At 37.9% G+C, this 16,890-nt stretch overlaps 1 protein-coding gene across 4 annotated transcripts in view; it reads left to right on the top strand.

Moving 5' to 3' along the window:
* The window catches only part of GALNT13 (polypeptide N-acetylgalactosaminyltransferase 13), a 415,890-nt gene that overhangs the window by 389,896 nt on the left and 9,104 nt on the right, over positions 1 to 16,890 (top strand). The gene's annotated exons all lie outside the window — the stretch shown is intronic.

Raw genomic sequence — 16,890 nt, forward strand, 5'->3', positions numbered from 1 at the left:
AATTGTTAAGCTATGAGTTTTTGTTCCATATTTCAAGAATGCTTTAACTGTCATGTAGCAGAAGTTACGCAATACAGTAAAGTCTTATAGCTAGATTCTGCTATTAGTTACACCAGTATATAGAGAACTGCATCAATAGAGTAACTGAGATTAGAAGATGTCTTAGATTATACTAAAAATCTAAAGTCTCATCTCTGAAATTGTTATAAATTATATGCAAGATATAGAGCATAGACTTGTAAAACTGAAGTGAAAATTGGTAAAGTTTATTGCTCTGAAACAAATGCAAAAATTCTGAACTATTCTAAGTATAAACTTATTAAATCTTTCACAGCAAGCTAAAAGTGCCTGTGTTTAATGCTATTTCCTTGCTAAAATTCCAATCATATCCAGAAGAACTCTTCTGAGATCATATTGCTCTCCCTCATCTGCAGTGCTCTACTTGCAATATTTAACACCTTCCCAGAGCATGGGACATGTCCTCTTTGTGGGAGTGTGAAGGACTAGTTGTGGGGAAATAAAATTAAGATGACTAGGTCTTTAAAACATTGTGAGGATGTAGTGGAACGAGACTCACTTGGTTTCATTTTCCTGAAAGGGAGCTCAGCTCTCAAAAGTTTGGTGACTCAGGGCCAGATTGTGATGCTGTTTTTATTTCAGTACAAAATAGAGTAAATTGGGTTGGATCTCAGTGGTAATATATTACTGAAACAGCAAATAGAGCTGGTTAATAAAAAGAAATTTACTGAAATTTGTTTCAAAACTTTGTTTTGTTTTGAAATTTGAAGTTGACAGAACCAGAGCGTAGGTGGTCAAGCCTAGTGGTTCAGAGTCCGGGACCAAGAGTCAGAACCAAGGATCAGAGCCTCAGCCCAGGGAGTAGGGTGGAGCAGGCCTGCAAGAAGGCAGGAAAGAAGGCAGTCTTGGAAGCAGTCACTGTTGCAGACATAACCTAGTGCTGCTGCTGGGCTTAAGAGCAGGCCCTATGATGCCCCTCCAGCCAATCGGAGAGTCTGGCTGATTAGGATGTTCAGCTGCATGTGCCAGGCTCAGCTGCAGGCCCTGATTCCTGATAGAAATATTATCAAATTTGGAAAGTGTTGATCAGCTTTATAATTAGTCAAAAAATGAAGGGGATCATGAAAACTTCATTAACATTTCTCCCTTTCGTTTTCAATTTTGAAATATTGCAATCTGACAAATTGTGACCAACTCTAATAGCAAATAAAGGCTCCAGTCCTGCAGCGGTTCCCCATGTGTAGAACCCTGAGTTTGTGTGGAGCCCCATTGAAGTAAATGGGAGTTAACACTATGGTTACCATCTTTGAAATGCAAAATAACAGACAAGGCAAGCCCGCTATAACCCCAACCATAGGGCAGCTCTGCAACCCCTAGCTCCTCCCCACACCCCTTGAACAGACACTTATAGTATCTAGGGAGATACAGAAACACACACAGATAAGATTGATAACATCATTTTCTTACCTTGGTCGTGTTTCTCGAAGCTGCTTTGTTTGTATCTGTCACAGAGATTATTTTTTCCCAAACTGCACTGATTCTGTGTTTTAACTATGTACTCGAATGTGAATGTTTGGGAACTTTATACGTAAAGAAAATCCAATGAGTCTATTTCTTGTATTTGTATTTGCTGTTTGTTTTAGCTATTTCCAGCAATTTCTTATTTTTAATGGCAACATCTTAGCATCTTTAGCTGGACTCAGACACTTTTAACATTAGATATCCTGGTGTATTGTGATAATAATGCAAATACTGAGACCCATGTAAAAAAAAAAGGCAGATTAAATTATTTTTCAGGCAAATCCATAAAAAAACCAGCCAGGCCAGTCAAATACCAGCCAGGTGGTAACCCTGCTTCACACAGATCTAGAGGTCTGCCTGTGCAGAGAATCTTATGCACAAGTTTCCTAAAGACCTTTCCAGGGGAAGGTTCTTAAAAATGTAATAGTACATTTCAGTTTTGCAGAGTGAAATTCACCAAAGTGTGAATTTAATTTGCTTCTACTAAAAAAATGTCTAATCCAAGACCATAGAAGGCAGCATGCAAAGAATATATAGGCCATCCAATGCATACAATTAAAGCAGTAACAAGAAAAATTACTGTAGAACTGATCTTGGCTGAGGTCTAACTTACATAGGTCATTGATGTCATAAATATACTCTATAGTATAACAGCAGAATGTAAACCCACTGTCCCCTCGTTAGGAGGGAATCATTTTGTTCATATAAGCAATATTTAAAGATTCTCTAAGGAGATCACTATTTAGCTACATTTTGGAGGGTGTTCACGCACTGAGGTGACATGGATAATATCTGAGACCCAAGATGTGATGACACAAAGTAACTCCACCTTAGTTATATTAATTGATATATCCAAATGGATGATGAATTCCTTTATAGCTATTTATAAATTGGGTAACAGACTCGAGAGCAGCCTGGTGCTAGCTTGTGGCCTCAGCGTTTAAGTGCTTTATGGTGATTCTTATCCTAAACGCCCCAGGGGGACAGGCATAAAAGCACTGTGGACAAAGTATGCTTAGCCTCCTATTGTTCTACTCATATAGGATTCCCTCTGGATGATGCTTTTATTATCTTTGCTAGGTTTTGGTTAGAGTTATGTCCCGTTGTCTTCCACTTGGTATCAGTGTCCCTTTTTCACTATATTCAGTGTGTCTGCAGGACAGGGGGAGTGAGTAGGGATATACTAGATGTTCACTCCTTCACTGACAAAAGAGAATTATTAGCAGGGGAAAAAAACAGAATAAGATGCTAGACAAGCAATCATGGGTAGGCCCACCAATTAAAGGTTTGTGCTGCGCTGATACTCTTTCATCACTGATGTTGATTTTATCAGGTCTGGCTCGTGTTGTCATTCTCATAGCAAGCACTTTGTATCAGTATTATTCAAATCACAGCAGAATTAACCCGTGTCCACTGATGTGCATGGTTCTTAGTTTTAAAGTACAGTGACATTAATCACTTTACTTTAAATGTCAGTTTTTCAGACTGTTGGATTGAGGTTTTTCAGGCTCATCTGAGACACAGCTCAAATGGTAAAACAGACTTTCTGTCATTAACTTTAATTGTTTTATTTTTAAAAAGGAGCTCTCTGTCCATGAGTGAATATGAAGCTAGGAAGAGCAAAACCTCTGGGGAATTTTCTGATATAACTTCCTGATGCTCACAGTGACCTATTTTATCATTTTATGTGTTTTCTTTTTCATGCGCATAAGCAGTCAGACCTAGTTAATCCAAGCCAACTGGTGTATTGAAAAAATGTGTTTGCAATCTGTGCATATATTTTAACTTCAACCAGGCTGGATCTTTAGTGAATTCTTGAAGGCAACTTAAATTATCCAAGGCCAGAGGCTAACAAATTAATGTGTATTAATTGGATCCAAACTTCACTTGTGTATTTCCTGGAACTTACTTTTAGTATGTTCCCATTCTCAGAATTTCTCATTAATATCTGAAAAATGTTGACTGAGAGCACATTACCCATATTATAAAATCTTGACCCTATTGAAGTCAATGGCAAAACTCCCATTGATTTTGGTGAGGTACCCATAGTGCCTAGCATTCATATTGATAACCAAGTGTGCCATGGAAGGTTCTAAGTCTATCCTCCCTCACTTCACTTCTCTTTTGTAAATAGATTTTATTTCAGAGAAAATATTTTATTCCCCAAATCAAACTCAGAGAGGCATTTTTTGTTAATAAATATGGAACCTTCCCTCCCAAATATTTTGGCCTAAAATAAGCTTCCCAAAGACAATGGCCCTAATTTTGTTCCCCCTCCTAGTATATGAATAGCCAACAGTAGCTGATTTAACAGATTACTGAGTGATACATTTCTGCAGATCTGAGATCAGAATCTGGTTCTTAATCTGATTAGCTAGAATCAAGGGAGCATTGCTTGTGACTTTATTCTGAGCTTTAACAAGAGGCAAATTGGATTTTTTTTGGAGTAAGGCTAGAAAAATATCTGATTTATAACACCCTAAACAACTGTTTGGAAAACTATTTTGATTCTATTCATTATTATACACCCTAAACAATTGTTTGGAAAACTATTTTGATTCTATTCATTATTCTACATATAAATTTTATAGCTTATTCTCTATCTATATCTTCCATGCTACAGAAAATGCTATCACTTGCTTTTTAAAATGCTGTCTTTTTCTATTTAAAAGGATTTAACATAAAAGGTCCATAATAGAAGAATTTATAAGATACTTATAAAAACAAAATCAACCATTAGATGGCGCTAATAAAAAAGAAATATTCACCATGCTTCTTGATCAGTTTTATATGAGAACTTTGTGAAAACTGCTTTGTTTTGCCATCTCTTTTTACATGTAAAACACAATCAGTTACATTAAGTAGAGAAACAGAATTTTTTTATATGATTTATTTCATGGACTCTATTTTATAGAAGACATTGAAGTATCTGTCAGGTTATGTGATTCTTTGTGATACTGGACATAGTTCTCTTCTCAATCTCCTCTATGCCTTATGGGAGTGGGTTTTGGTACATTTTAAATTGAATATTCTCTCCCCAGCCTAGATATCTGTGGGGAGGATTGGGCCCCCTAGTACTACATGTTGTATTCCATGTGTTTTACTAATGAATATTATTAAGCAATACTGCATGATTTTGTGCTACAACCTGGGAAAAGGTAACTATGATGGGCATTATGTCCTGAGCCAAAGGTCAGTTATTTCGTGAACATTGGGAGTTATGTTTATATCATCATAGTGGGTACTTCGATGCTTTGAGAAGTTTCCTTACTACGCATTTTCCAAAGCCCAATATCAGAATGTTGGATAAAAACGGTAGCCAAAAGCTACAGAGACTGTATGCAGTATCTATTATTTGTTTGTGTGTAATGCTGAAAGAAAAGGGTATTGCCCTTTAGGCTTAACATATAAATCTTTGAGGATGAAATTGCTATCTAAACATATGTCTCTCTATGTCTTCTGTAGAAAGCATCAAAGTACCCACTATGATGATATAAATGTAACTCTCAATGTTCATGAAATAACTGACCTTTGGCTCAGGACATAATGCCCATCATGAATATAAATCAGAAGTTAGGAATTGTCATATGTATTGCCTCTCCTTAGTAAGACCACTTTACACTGAGTGTACATGAAAAAGTGGAGCGAGGTGACAATCAAAGACACGCCACACAGTGTGACACAATAGACAGTCTTTGCTTAAGAGAAACAGAGGACAAGACATAGCATGGGTGTTGCAGTCAGGTGTGTGGTGCATTGGCTAAGCTGTATGAGGTATCTTGCACAGCACTAACCGTCACTTCAGCACTACGAGACCATCACTTTCAAGAGCCCTAAATTCACTCCCAAACTCTTTAAAGTGCAATAGGTGATGTAAACTAAAGATAGGAGGTCTTAGCTCCTAAAGGGATTAAAGTAGAATTTTTTTTTAAAAGGCCTGATTGGGAAAGGCACTGAGCACCTGCAACTCGCATTGAAGTCAGCAGGACACATACTGAAGTCCTGTTTTAGTCCTTACTTGGTAACCTTCCCTGTTCACTTGTGCCTGAGTAAGAAGTGAGCAGGACTTCAGGCTCTGCCAAAGCTGGAGCCATGGTACTCAGCATCTATCACACTGACGGCCAGCCTGTGTTTAGGGGCCACTCATGCCCTCAAGGTTTTAAATTGTCACCCCGAGGGCAACTGTGTTAACAAGGAAATGTGAATTTGATTATATGAACTGAAAATGTGTTCCCTTAGCCTCACACTGTGGCTGTTAGACAGAAGTGTTTGAATCATCCCCATTCCTGTGGGAAGTAATAGTGGGCACCATCTCCAGGGTGCTGCTCCAGGGACAGCTTTGGTGTTAGCTGTAAGTGTCATGAGCTGTGGTTCCTATCACAGCCCCTTAGCAGCTCTCTTACTGGTCCTCTCTTGTGTTGTAGAAGAGGGAAGATAGAGTAGCTCCATTGCTGCCCTCCCTGCTGGGCTGTGGGAACCCTAGAAAGAGTAGATAGAAAGTGGACTGACTGCCTGATCGTAGGGGACTACATAGTGAACAATGGCTGCCCTATCCCACATATATACCCAGGGCAACCCAGAAGAGGGGAAAAGGAAGAGAAGCTGAGACTAACAACAAATTTTGACTCCCTATTTCTCTACCCCAGGCAAGTTGAAGAATTTTATGGGCAGCTGGAGACAGACCCATAAAAACCATACACCATCTGCACCTGAGTGGTGCAAAGGGAGCACAACAGGGTTGAGAATCTGTTTTAAAGTATTGATTGTGGCCCCTTGACCTTTCTGAAATAATGTTTGGCCTTAGGGCTGAAAAGGTCCACTACTGACCTCTCAGGATCAGGGGCGGACAAAGCAGGAATTAATTTATGATATATTTATTTATAAAATACTTTCTTCTTTGAGTGCTAGTTCCCATGTGTGTTCCACTTTGGGTGTACAGATGCACTCCATGTGTCTGGAGTCAGATAATTTTTGAAAGCAGTATCCGTTGGTCCATGCATGCACCCTCACTCTCCTTGTGCCTCCAAACCAAGGGATAAAAGGTGGACAGGACAGATCATCTCTCTCCACTTCCTTCTTACCATCTCATGTCCTGGGTTAGAATCTCCAGTGTCCAGAGATTCATGTTCCTTAGTAGTAGAAGAAAAGATTTCACCAGGAAATGCTACTTGACCAAATGGAAGCATTTCTCCATCTGGGTGCAACAAAAACTTGTATCCTCAGAGTCAGCAGATATCAGCAGTCTTATTTTAGACTATCTTCTGTACCTCAGAATGACTGGTGTCTCCATCAGTTCTTTACAGGTTCACCTGGCAGCAGTCAGTGCATACCACCCATCTTCTCATGGATATTCCATTTTCGCTCAGCCCCTGAGTAGTAGGTTCTGGAGAGGGCTAATCAGATCTTTTCCACCAGTAAGGTTTCATGGCTTGTATCTGTCACTTCAGCCAGAGGGGTAGATGAGCTCAGAGCACTGATGGCAAATCCACCTTGCACCATATTCCATAAAGCCAAAGTCTCATTACATTTACATCCTGAGTTCACCCACAAAGTTTGGAGTTTCACCTGAATCAGTCAATCCAGTTGTGCTCCACTTACCTGTGGTTTTTTTTTCTTTCTGAAACTACACACATCTGGAGAAGAAAGGAGACTTTATTACCTTGACCTGTGATGAGCCTTAGCTTTTCACCTGCAAAGGACAAAGCTAATCAGAAAATTATTCAGACTGTAGCTGAATGAGTCCAAGGGCAAGCTACATCCTCACAGAGGATTTCTAAATGGATCTTGTGCTGTGTCTTACCCTATCTGTTGTCACATCTTCCGCTCCCTCCTGGAGTGAGGGCTCATTCTAAAAGAGAACAAGCAACGTCAATGGTGTCTCCATCAGAAGTACCTTTCCTGGACATTTGCAAAGTTGTTCTTTATGCTACTCTGATCACCGACATGCAGTTTCATGTGTTTCGTGGTCACCTCTCAAATTCTGTACATTTTCTTTCCTCTAATCACTTAAGTCCTTCTCTGAAGACTAGAACCTAAGAAACCTTCCTTCCACATCTATTTATGTGGCCTGCTTATTGGGTGCACATCAGATGGACCCCAACCCCCGAACACACACACACACACACACCACGTATCACCCTTATTATACCGTAGGCCACTGGACTTCTAGAGATGAGCCAAAACTAGGATTTTTTTTTTAACTCAATGACACCAGCCTCAACTTTGGTGGTTTGCCAACTCTGATCACAGACAAGGGATGGGACTGAACCCTGGCCTGTGGGACCTACAAGCCAATACTCAATTGCTCTTTAAAAGACGGATGGATTAGAACAGTCAGACCAGGTAAGAAGAACAGGAGTACTTGTGGCACCTTAGAGACTAACAAATTTATTAGAGCATAAGCTTTCGTGGGCTTCTCTCCTCAAAAGGTGTGCATCCCAGGTCAAGTACTGCAACCTGTATGTGAGATTAGCCTCTTACAGTTTGTATGGCAACATCCACCTTCTCTGTGTGTATATATATCTTCTTACTATATGTACCATTCTATGCATCCGATGAAGTGGGCTGTAGCCCACGAAAGCTTACACTCTAATAAATTTGTTAGTCTCTCTAAGGTGCCACAAGTACTCCTGTTCTTTCTGCGGATATAGACTAATACAGCTGCTACTCTGAGACCAAGTAAAATCACCATCTGTTGGATTGCCCTGAATTAGGAATTACAGTATCTATCTTTTATTGACACTGACTAAGCCAGTCTACCAAGGCATTTCCACCCTTTCCTTTCTGCTAGACCTAGGGAATAATCCTTTTGTTTGAGCCATGCATGTATGTGTGTTTAGAGGTGACCCAGAAGGTGCTAAAGCCCCTGAGACAGAACCTCAGCTAGTGTAAATCAGCCTCACTCCATAGACTGCAACGAGCCAAGACTGACTTGAACCAGCTGAAGATCTCGTCCTTATGGGCCAGAGTTTTAAAGGCGTGTAGGCATCTGAGATGTAGATAGGTTCCTATTGGGAATTCTAAAAGCTTCCCAATTCCTCTAAAAATCTGGCCCTATATGCTTTAGCACCTAACGAGCCTATCTTCAAGGTTAGATTCACCTGGCAGGCTACCAAGTAACTGCTACAGGATGATTTATCACATCACTTCAGCCCAGCCATTGAGTGGGGCCAATTACAATGTTTTATAGCATGTATTAGAGCCTAGCAAAATGCAATAGCTTAAAGTGATCAGTAATAATGGATGCTGAATTGGTGGAAGTGTCATAGCATCTCATACACAGGTTGCAGTGCTTGACCTGGTATGCACACCTTTTGAGGAGAGAAGATAAATAAATCTGAGTTTAAATACTGCCTTACAAAGCGGACCAAAGGGTAATCATGACTGAAGATCTATCAGATATTAGCCAGTGGACAGGGTTTTTTCCTCCTGAGAACTGTCATCACAGCAAAAAGACCAATTGTTTAAAAACTGGAAAATGATCGCTAAATGCTGTAGTTTCAATGAAGTCACACAAATGAGGGTCATTCTGGTCAGTTGCCAGCTTGTGCAGATCAAGGAGTGACTGGTTCACATTCTTTTCCAGGTGCAAGGCACACTCCATTGCTGTCAACCCATTCTGCCAATCACTGGAAGCACGCTGTAGTACCAGTACCCCAGTGACAGAATAGTACAGTAACCCCACTGTAACACTAACACTTGGGGTTACATCTGCAGTTACAAAGATTATTTTCACGTCCTATAATTAAGTGAACAGTCAGAGGTGATTGAAACAGGCCCTTCCTTCTCTCTACCCTCAAAAAAATGGAGAGAGTCACCTTGTTTTTTCTTTGCAGTCACTGAAAGGAAAAAAGAAACAGAGCAGCTTCCAGACAGGATCAAAAGAAACAAATAACCTGCTGTAAGACTGAGTGAGTGATTGCACTCACAGACCATCCACCCCAGGTGGCATTTTGTTTGTCCAAAGCTGTTTCCATCCCCTATTGTGAAACAATTATAATGTTTATTATAACCCTCTTATGCTTGGACTGAAATCCTCATGGCTGTGAAAAACACAGAACTGGCATGGTTCCAGTGAGAGTGTAGACTAGACACTGTCTGGGCTAGGGACAAGCGCCATCATGGCCCATTCATTGGAAGAGTCAAGAGGGAGACAGCATGGTAGGGCAGAATGGGGTTATAGACAGGGGGGCCATGAATCGCATGCATGTACTGCCCACAAAAATATATGCATGGAAATATCAGTCTGTGGACACTACTACTGGCCATACAATGCAGGCTGCTACAGGTTGGGACTGGGAATTCTGAGACCCGTATGCATGCACACAGGAACACAACCTTTTTATTTAGGCTGCGTGCTGTTTCCCAGAAAGTCATCCTCACTGAGCATCATCACTTTGACTCATCCCAGTTGGCATCTTTATGGGCAAAAGCAGCTCATGTAGATAATGTTTCCTATAAAAACAGAACAAAAGTCCAACATTAAATCTTTTTTTTGGAGGTTAAAAAAAATCTTTACCTGCATAATTGATCATAGGGACACAGTTCAATTTTAAGAGAGCAACATTCCAAATTAGGGGAGTTTGAGGCCACTGAAAACAATAATGGCAGTAAACTTGCAGCTTGCAGACCGCTACTTGAAAAAGTTATTCTCCAAGAAGGCGATGCTAGGCAGGGCAATCTACTTAATTTCTAATTTCTTCATGAAGTATTTTGTTTATTTGTTCTGCGAATTCAATCTTGGCAGGAAACTCATTTGATTTGATTTTTTTAATCCATTATTTTTCTTCATTGTTTCTTAACGCTGTTATTTCGCACTTCTCAAAAAGCACATTAAGATTCTTGCACTCCTTCTCCTTTGAAATCTGACTATTTAATTACAAGGGCAACCTCACCATATGCTATATGCATAGGTTGAGACAAAATAGAATTTCCCAGTTTTCCTTTGGGCTATCCTACAAAATTCAGGCTAAAATACACCATCTAATAAATGTTATAATGGTGATAGATTTAAATAGATATCTCTCTTGCTTTGTTTTATTCTGTATTTGAAGTGAGCTCTGATGCTTCATCTTATATTGTGGCTTGCAGAGTCAAGCCAAACCCCATAACTTCTCTCTCCCTCTCTCGTTCCCATATTAGTGTACTATCTGAACTTCTCACAATCTTTAAGAGCTTCTGGCATTCCTGGCTTGAATTATTATATAATATTTATATTACAGTAGCATTCAGGCTCATGAAATACATATGAAAACCACATGAAACACATCTGTGCCTGTGCTCATATAACTGGCAAACAGAATGGCATTTCTACCCGAAAATCCAGGTGGCTCTAATGTGTATGGAATCTCTTACAATATATGAAAATGTGTACAAGAAAAAAATTGTAAACCTTTATCTATTATAAACCTGCCATACTTTCTGAAAATAATAACTATATATATATATAATTATTTATATATATATATATAGCGCGTGAATAAAGATTTCAAGATTTTTGTGGTAAATTTGCATCACCTAACATTAGTATAGTATAAACCTATTGGATAAGCATTGTATAAACCTATTGGAAAGATGAGGGATTTATAAAAAGATGTGTTTGTCCTGAGTCATTGTTTCTTTCATATTTCTGTGCTTCCGTCAGTATGTAGGTAAATGGGAATATAGTTTTGAGGTAAGTATACTAACGCTTGCAGTTCCTGTAATAAATTCTAGTTTAGTATCTCCCTGTCCTTATAGCAGTGTGGTACAAAAGTGACCTTTACTTAGTATCTTTCAGTAGACTGTGTTTCAAGATGATAGATCTTAACTTTTCAGTTAGTGTATAGTACCTATATGTGTAAATGTTTTCTGTGGAATGCATTAGTTTTTAGAGAGACTGATAACTCAGGGGTACAACTTCAAAATCTGTTGTTGATGGAAGATGTACACACAAGTTCCTGTATACTGAGTCAAATTGTTCCCTCACATAAGCATCCAGGGCACCTAGCAGAATTTAGTCAGGGCCCTATGAATGTATCAGAGAACAGAATTTGGTTGATTATTGGAACATGAGGAATAGATTTATATATCAAGTGTGATTCTCTCCAATCAAATGCAGTAATTATGTCCTTTGGAAACCATAACTGACTTTGCCAAACAAAACCCCATTTAGGGCTTAATGCCTATAGAAGTCAGTAGCAAAGCTTTCATTGACTTCAGTGATGCAAGAGCAAGCACAAACTGTTCTAAAACAATACATTTTCCCAACAATACAACATAAAGAGTGACAGTGGAGAAATATAGAAGCATATCTTTCCAATTAATTTAAGCAACTATTCTTATATTGACTGAATAGTCTAATAAGCCTTTGCAATCATGATTGACTTAACATGCAGTGATGTGTCATTAACTTCACATTTACCAGTGCACATCATTAAAATAACTATAGCCTTTGCTGATCTGACACTTTGTAAATGTATGGGGCCCATAAACTGAAGTCAATGAAGGCATACTAACTTATACCAGCTTGAGGATCTGGCCCATAAATCAGATCTTTAGGTAAATTGCAGTCTGATTACAATTGATCTAAAAGGACCCATGCATTTTTTGAAAGGAAAGAAAACCCAGATTTTGCACTTCTTTCTTATGTTTTTAAAAGGACACATTTAACTGAAAGGAAAACAATAGGGGAAGACACTCATCTGGCATAAGTCAACATAGCTCTTTTGAAGACAATGAAGCTATGCTGATCTCCACCAGCTGCCAGCTCTGACCCTGCTTGTCTGAGAAAATCAAATACATTGGTCTGTCCATTAAAATAATGCATCACTGTATATGTACTTCCCGTTGAATCTGCCAAATATATAGTATGTACATTTAAACATGTAATACATTGAGATTATTAAATCTTTTCCTTAATTTGTTTATGTAACACTGCTTTTCCTTTAATAGAGAAGTAGACAGATGAGAGGGATATGAACATGAAGCAATGATACATAATGAAACAAAAACAAAAATTGATGTTCATGCTGGTTACTCAAAGTGACCTTATAAAGACATTTGTTCTTGAATTTTCTTTGTGGCCTCCATGTGTTTTATTTTTTACTTTGGAACAAAAACTGGGATGGCTGCAATGAGTTATACATAAAATACTAAGTAACATTTTGTTATAGGGGTTATATGAAATATAACTTCAAAGGTCTCATTCAGGACTAGCTGTAATTTCTGTGAGTACTGCGCTTTCTGTTTTTAATGACAGTACTTTCTATTAATATTAAACTAATTTTTAAAAAACGTGCAATTAAATTCCAGAGCCTATATAAACTCTATATATTGACTCTCCCAACATACTATACAGATGTATGCAATGTATATTGGTTCAAGACATTAAAAAGTTGCTTTACTGTATTCTAGTCAGTTTTATTTCAAGTGACAAAAAAAGTAAAGCAGCTATTTAAACTCTTCATGCACAGAACTCTATACAGGTTTCCAGAAGGCTATGGTTCTGTAGATTTAAGGTGCAACTTTTATATATTTATAGGAGCTATTCATGAACATTTTCCTCCCGGTAAAAGTTAAATTCTCTTGTTTGTTTCAAAAAAGGATACCCGTCTTCTATATACGCTGCACAAACTTGTTGGTCATCCATCCAACAATCTGCAATTCATAAGTTTAGGATTGCAGGATGTTCCCTCATGGGGTTTCATACCACTTGAGTTTTGAATTTTAGATTAACACAGCACAAGAAGTAGAAGTGAAACTTAGTAAAATCCACTAAGCTTTGCCTGACTGTAGTCAAAACAGAGAATCTACCTCCCCAGAGGTTATTGTGAGTCTGTGGAGGGAAGGATTGCTCCTTTCCCCACACCAGGATGACAGGAGCAGTCTAGCAGACATTAGGTTGGTAGCTGAAAGCAGCAAAGCCAGTTAGCTGCCTGAGAAGGAGGCAGGGTTCTCTGAATTCTCCACTTGGTGAACATCCTACCTCCAGCTTTGCAAAACACATCAAACCTGGACTCAGTTTGAGTGGGCTCATTGTTATGTTGATTAGCAAATCCCTGAAGTATGAACTCTGCTGGAAGACAGCCTCATGAGTTTGTTATAGAGGGACAATAAATGCTAACATGAGGCAGAAGGAAATACATATTCAGTGCATTCATTAAATAGAATAGCATCTCTATAAAGCTCCTTGTTGAGCACTACTTAAACAGTAGATTATGGGAAAATGTATATTTTTCATAATATCATGATGGAGGATCGGCGCCAACATTTACAGTAATTTAATACAAAGTACCAGATAAGAAGCTTTGTACTGTGTCCTGCAAGTGTTTCATAATATGCTAAATCCTGCAATTTTATCAGGAGATGGACTTGTTACCATAATAGCTCCTTCCCATCTCAATTTACTATGATTCTGTATGGAAATATAGGGGCCAAGAATTAAAATTATGGCTGGCAGTCAAATTCTTCTCATCTAACATTTTTATTTGAAACATATGCACCTATTATTAATTATAGTATTTATTATTTACATTTCAGTAGCAATCAGGGATCAAGGACCAACTGTGCTAGGCCCTGGACACACATGCAATTAAAAAAAAACTTTACCCCAGTCTTAGCATATGATGAGACAACAGGTGGATAAAACAAACAGATGTGTGGGGGAGAGAGAACAATATAAGTATAGTGAGCAGTGGTCTCAGCATGCCACTTTCCCAGCATTGTCAAGTGTTTTGTTCTAATATTTGTGCCTCATGGTAATTGCTCCCAGTTCATTTGCACCAAGTCCTAGGTCCTGCATGGAGCTCTGTGTGGACAGGTTCCTGAGATCAAGAAAAGTCCCATTGGAAGGGTCTGCTGACCCAGAGCTTCATGAAAAGATCAGACCCTAAACTTGTGGTTGTGCACATTCGTGTGTGGGTTAAAACTATCCAAATGCTGTAAGTTTTAAGAATATCCTCCAGCAATAAAACAGTGCTCACAGATGCAGCTAGACTTGAGAGTATCACTTTCTCATAATTTCCCTGATGTACTGTTATAGGTGCATAATAGTACAGTTTATTAATTTTCTTTTATTTGTTTTTGCTGTCTTTATATTTGCTTTTAAAATTTTTCTGTCATGCAGACCCACACCTTTCTTCATATAATCACCCAATCGTGTCTGACAATAAGCAAAATAGAGGATGGCACCCATGGTCCCACCGTGGAGACTTGTAATGGTAGCCCTTTACAAATGTGGATGCTAAGAAACTACACAAGGCTGGAAGTTTTTAGGAATATTTTTTACAGCCCCACTGATTATTTCCTTTAGCAAATTATTGGAGGTTGGTATTAAAGAGCGAAATAAATGTATTTCAGTTAAGATTTTCCCTGAATAATGCTGTCTTTCATTTTCTACTTGTTAACTCATCTCACTTCCTTTTTTTGTTTTTATACTCATAAATATTCTAATATTATAGAGAGACAAAGTTGATTATTATTAGTTAAATACAATTTTAGATGCGTTAAAATATCTGAGTTCCACTGATTTTAATGGAACTTTGACAATTTACACCAGCTAAGGATCTGGATCCTTTTATAGAGGTATATTCCAACATACACAGGAACTACTCATTACCAAAAAAAAGTCTCTGTTACAGACAAATATGTTCAGAAACTCATATTTATTTTTAAATGTGTTTCTGTTATCAAAATGTGAGCAAAATGTGTTTCGGTTATCAAAATGGATAATTTAAGTAACCATTTGCCATTGACTGAGTCATAGCAAACCTGCTAAATGCTCCTTGCCTTACTCACCAAGAGGTCCTATTGGAAGTAGTAGGGCCATTAACAGGAGCAGGATTTGGCCCTAATTTCTTACATGCATCCCTGATCCTACAAACATGCATATGCTTGCCTTTAAACGTAAGAGTAGTATCTTTGAAATCTCTGGGTGAAGTCCTGGAAAAAGTCCCATTGACTTCCATGGGATCAGGATTTCACCCTATGACACTACTCATGTGTTTAAAGTTATGGGCATTGGAGTTTGCTGAACCAGGGCTATAGTATTTATTCACTTAGACAACACTCCCATTAAAGTATATGGGAGTGTTGCCTGATGATAGATTCCAGAATTTTATCCATTTATGTTTAACTGATCTTGTTTTAAAATATTATTTTGTCAGAATCTCATTCCTGAGATTTAGTGTCTGGAGAAGGTTAATTTTCATTATTGCAAAAAATTAAGATTTTATAGTGTACAGTGTTTGTGAGTGAGCAGAAGGCAGACTTAGGTATATGTTCCATCAGCAAAATAAATGGGTCATTGCAAAAAATGTTTTGCTATGTAGTGACTTTGCAGTAGTATACTGAGATATGTTTTTTCTCAGTATATGTATAACAGCTAGGTAGCAAAAAAAATTGTTGAGATTGTTTTTCTCAGTATTACATTTTAAAAATATTTCTAAATGTTAATTCACCTTTCATTTAAATAACATTTCATTGGTATCTTTTCAAGTAAAATGATTCATAATAATCATTTCCTCTAAGCAGTTTGATAACACTTAACTATTTTTCCATCACTTTGATGTTTATAATTACATGCTAGAACTGCTAGGGTAAAGGGAACTTCAATTTTTATTTTATTATGTTTGTCATAATGCATGTGAATTGTATGCTCATCAGAACATATTCGTTTACATATACTTGGTGAGTAAGAACGTACAGAGACTTGCTCTTAAGCTTCTGAGTGTTTATATAATTAAAGCTACTTCAGTGTAATCGTTCTTTGATTCTGGACGTTAAAAGGAAAATCCAGACTGGTTTGTATGTGTGGTATATTACCCAGTGTAATTGATTGTTTTCGAAACAAAGGAGCCTTTTCTGTAATAGCATTAATAATGATAGAAAGGAGAAAAATGCTTTTAGCAGACAATTGAAAAGCTCAGTAATATGTTAGCCTTATATGAAATTGTACACTGAATAAAAAGGAACAGCTGATGAAGGCAGCAGTATCATTTCTAGATTTGTTTGCATTTCTGGTTTATAGTAGAGAATGACAGAAGCTTAATTGATCTTAAAAACATATAAATGAAATATCTTTAGTGCTTTGAAGAGGGTTATTTAATAAACAAGCTACTTCTGTTAACATTACTAATTCTTTCCTCTTGTGATTAGTGAAAGATGGCTTATCTCCCAGCACTGAATGAGTATTAAATGGCCCTGAATGATTTAGTAAAACATATGTAGGCTTTTCTTTGGGAATTGTATAACAGTTTGTTTTGAACTGAAGAGCAGGCCTCTGGGGAAGCTTTACTTAAAGAATAGACCCTGGAGAAATCATGCACTGCATAAAATGTTGAAATGTGACATATGTCAATCCAGCATGAACTG

This window comes from Natator depressus, chromosome 11 (assembly GCF_965152275.1).
Source record: "Natator depressus isolate rNatDep1 chromosome 11, rNatDep2.hap1, whole genome shotgun sequence".
Classification (NCBI taxonomy): domain Eukaryota; kingdom Metazoa; phylum Chordata; order Testudines; family Cheloniidae; genus Natator; species Natator depressus.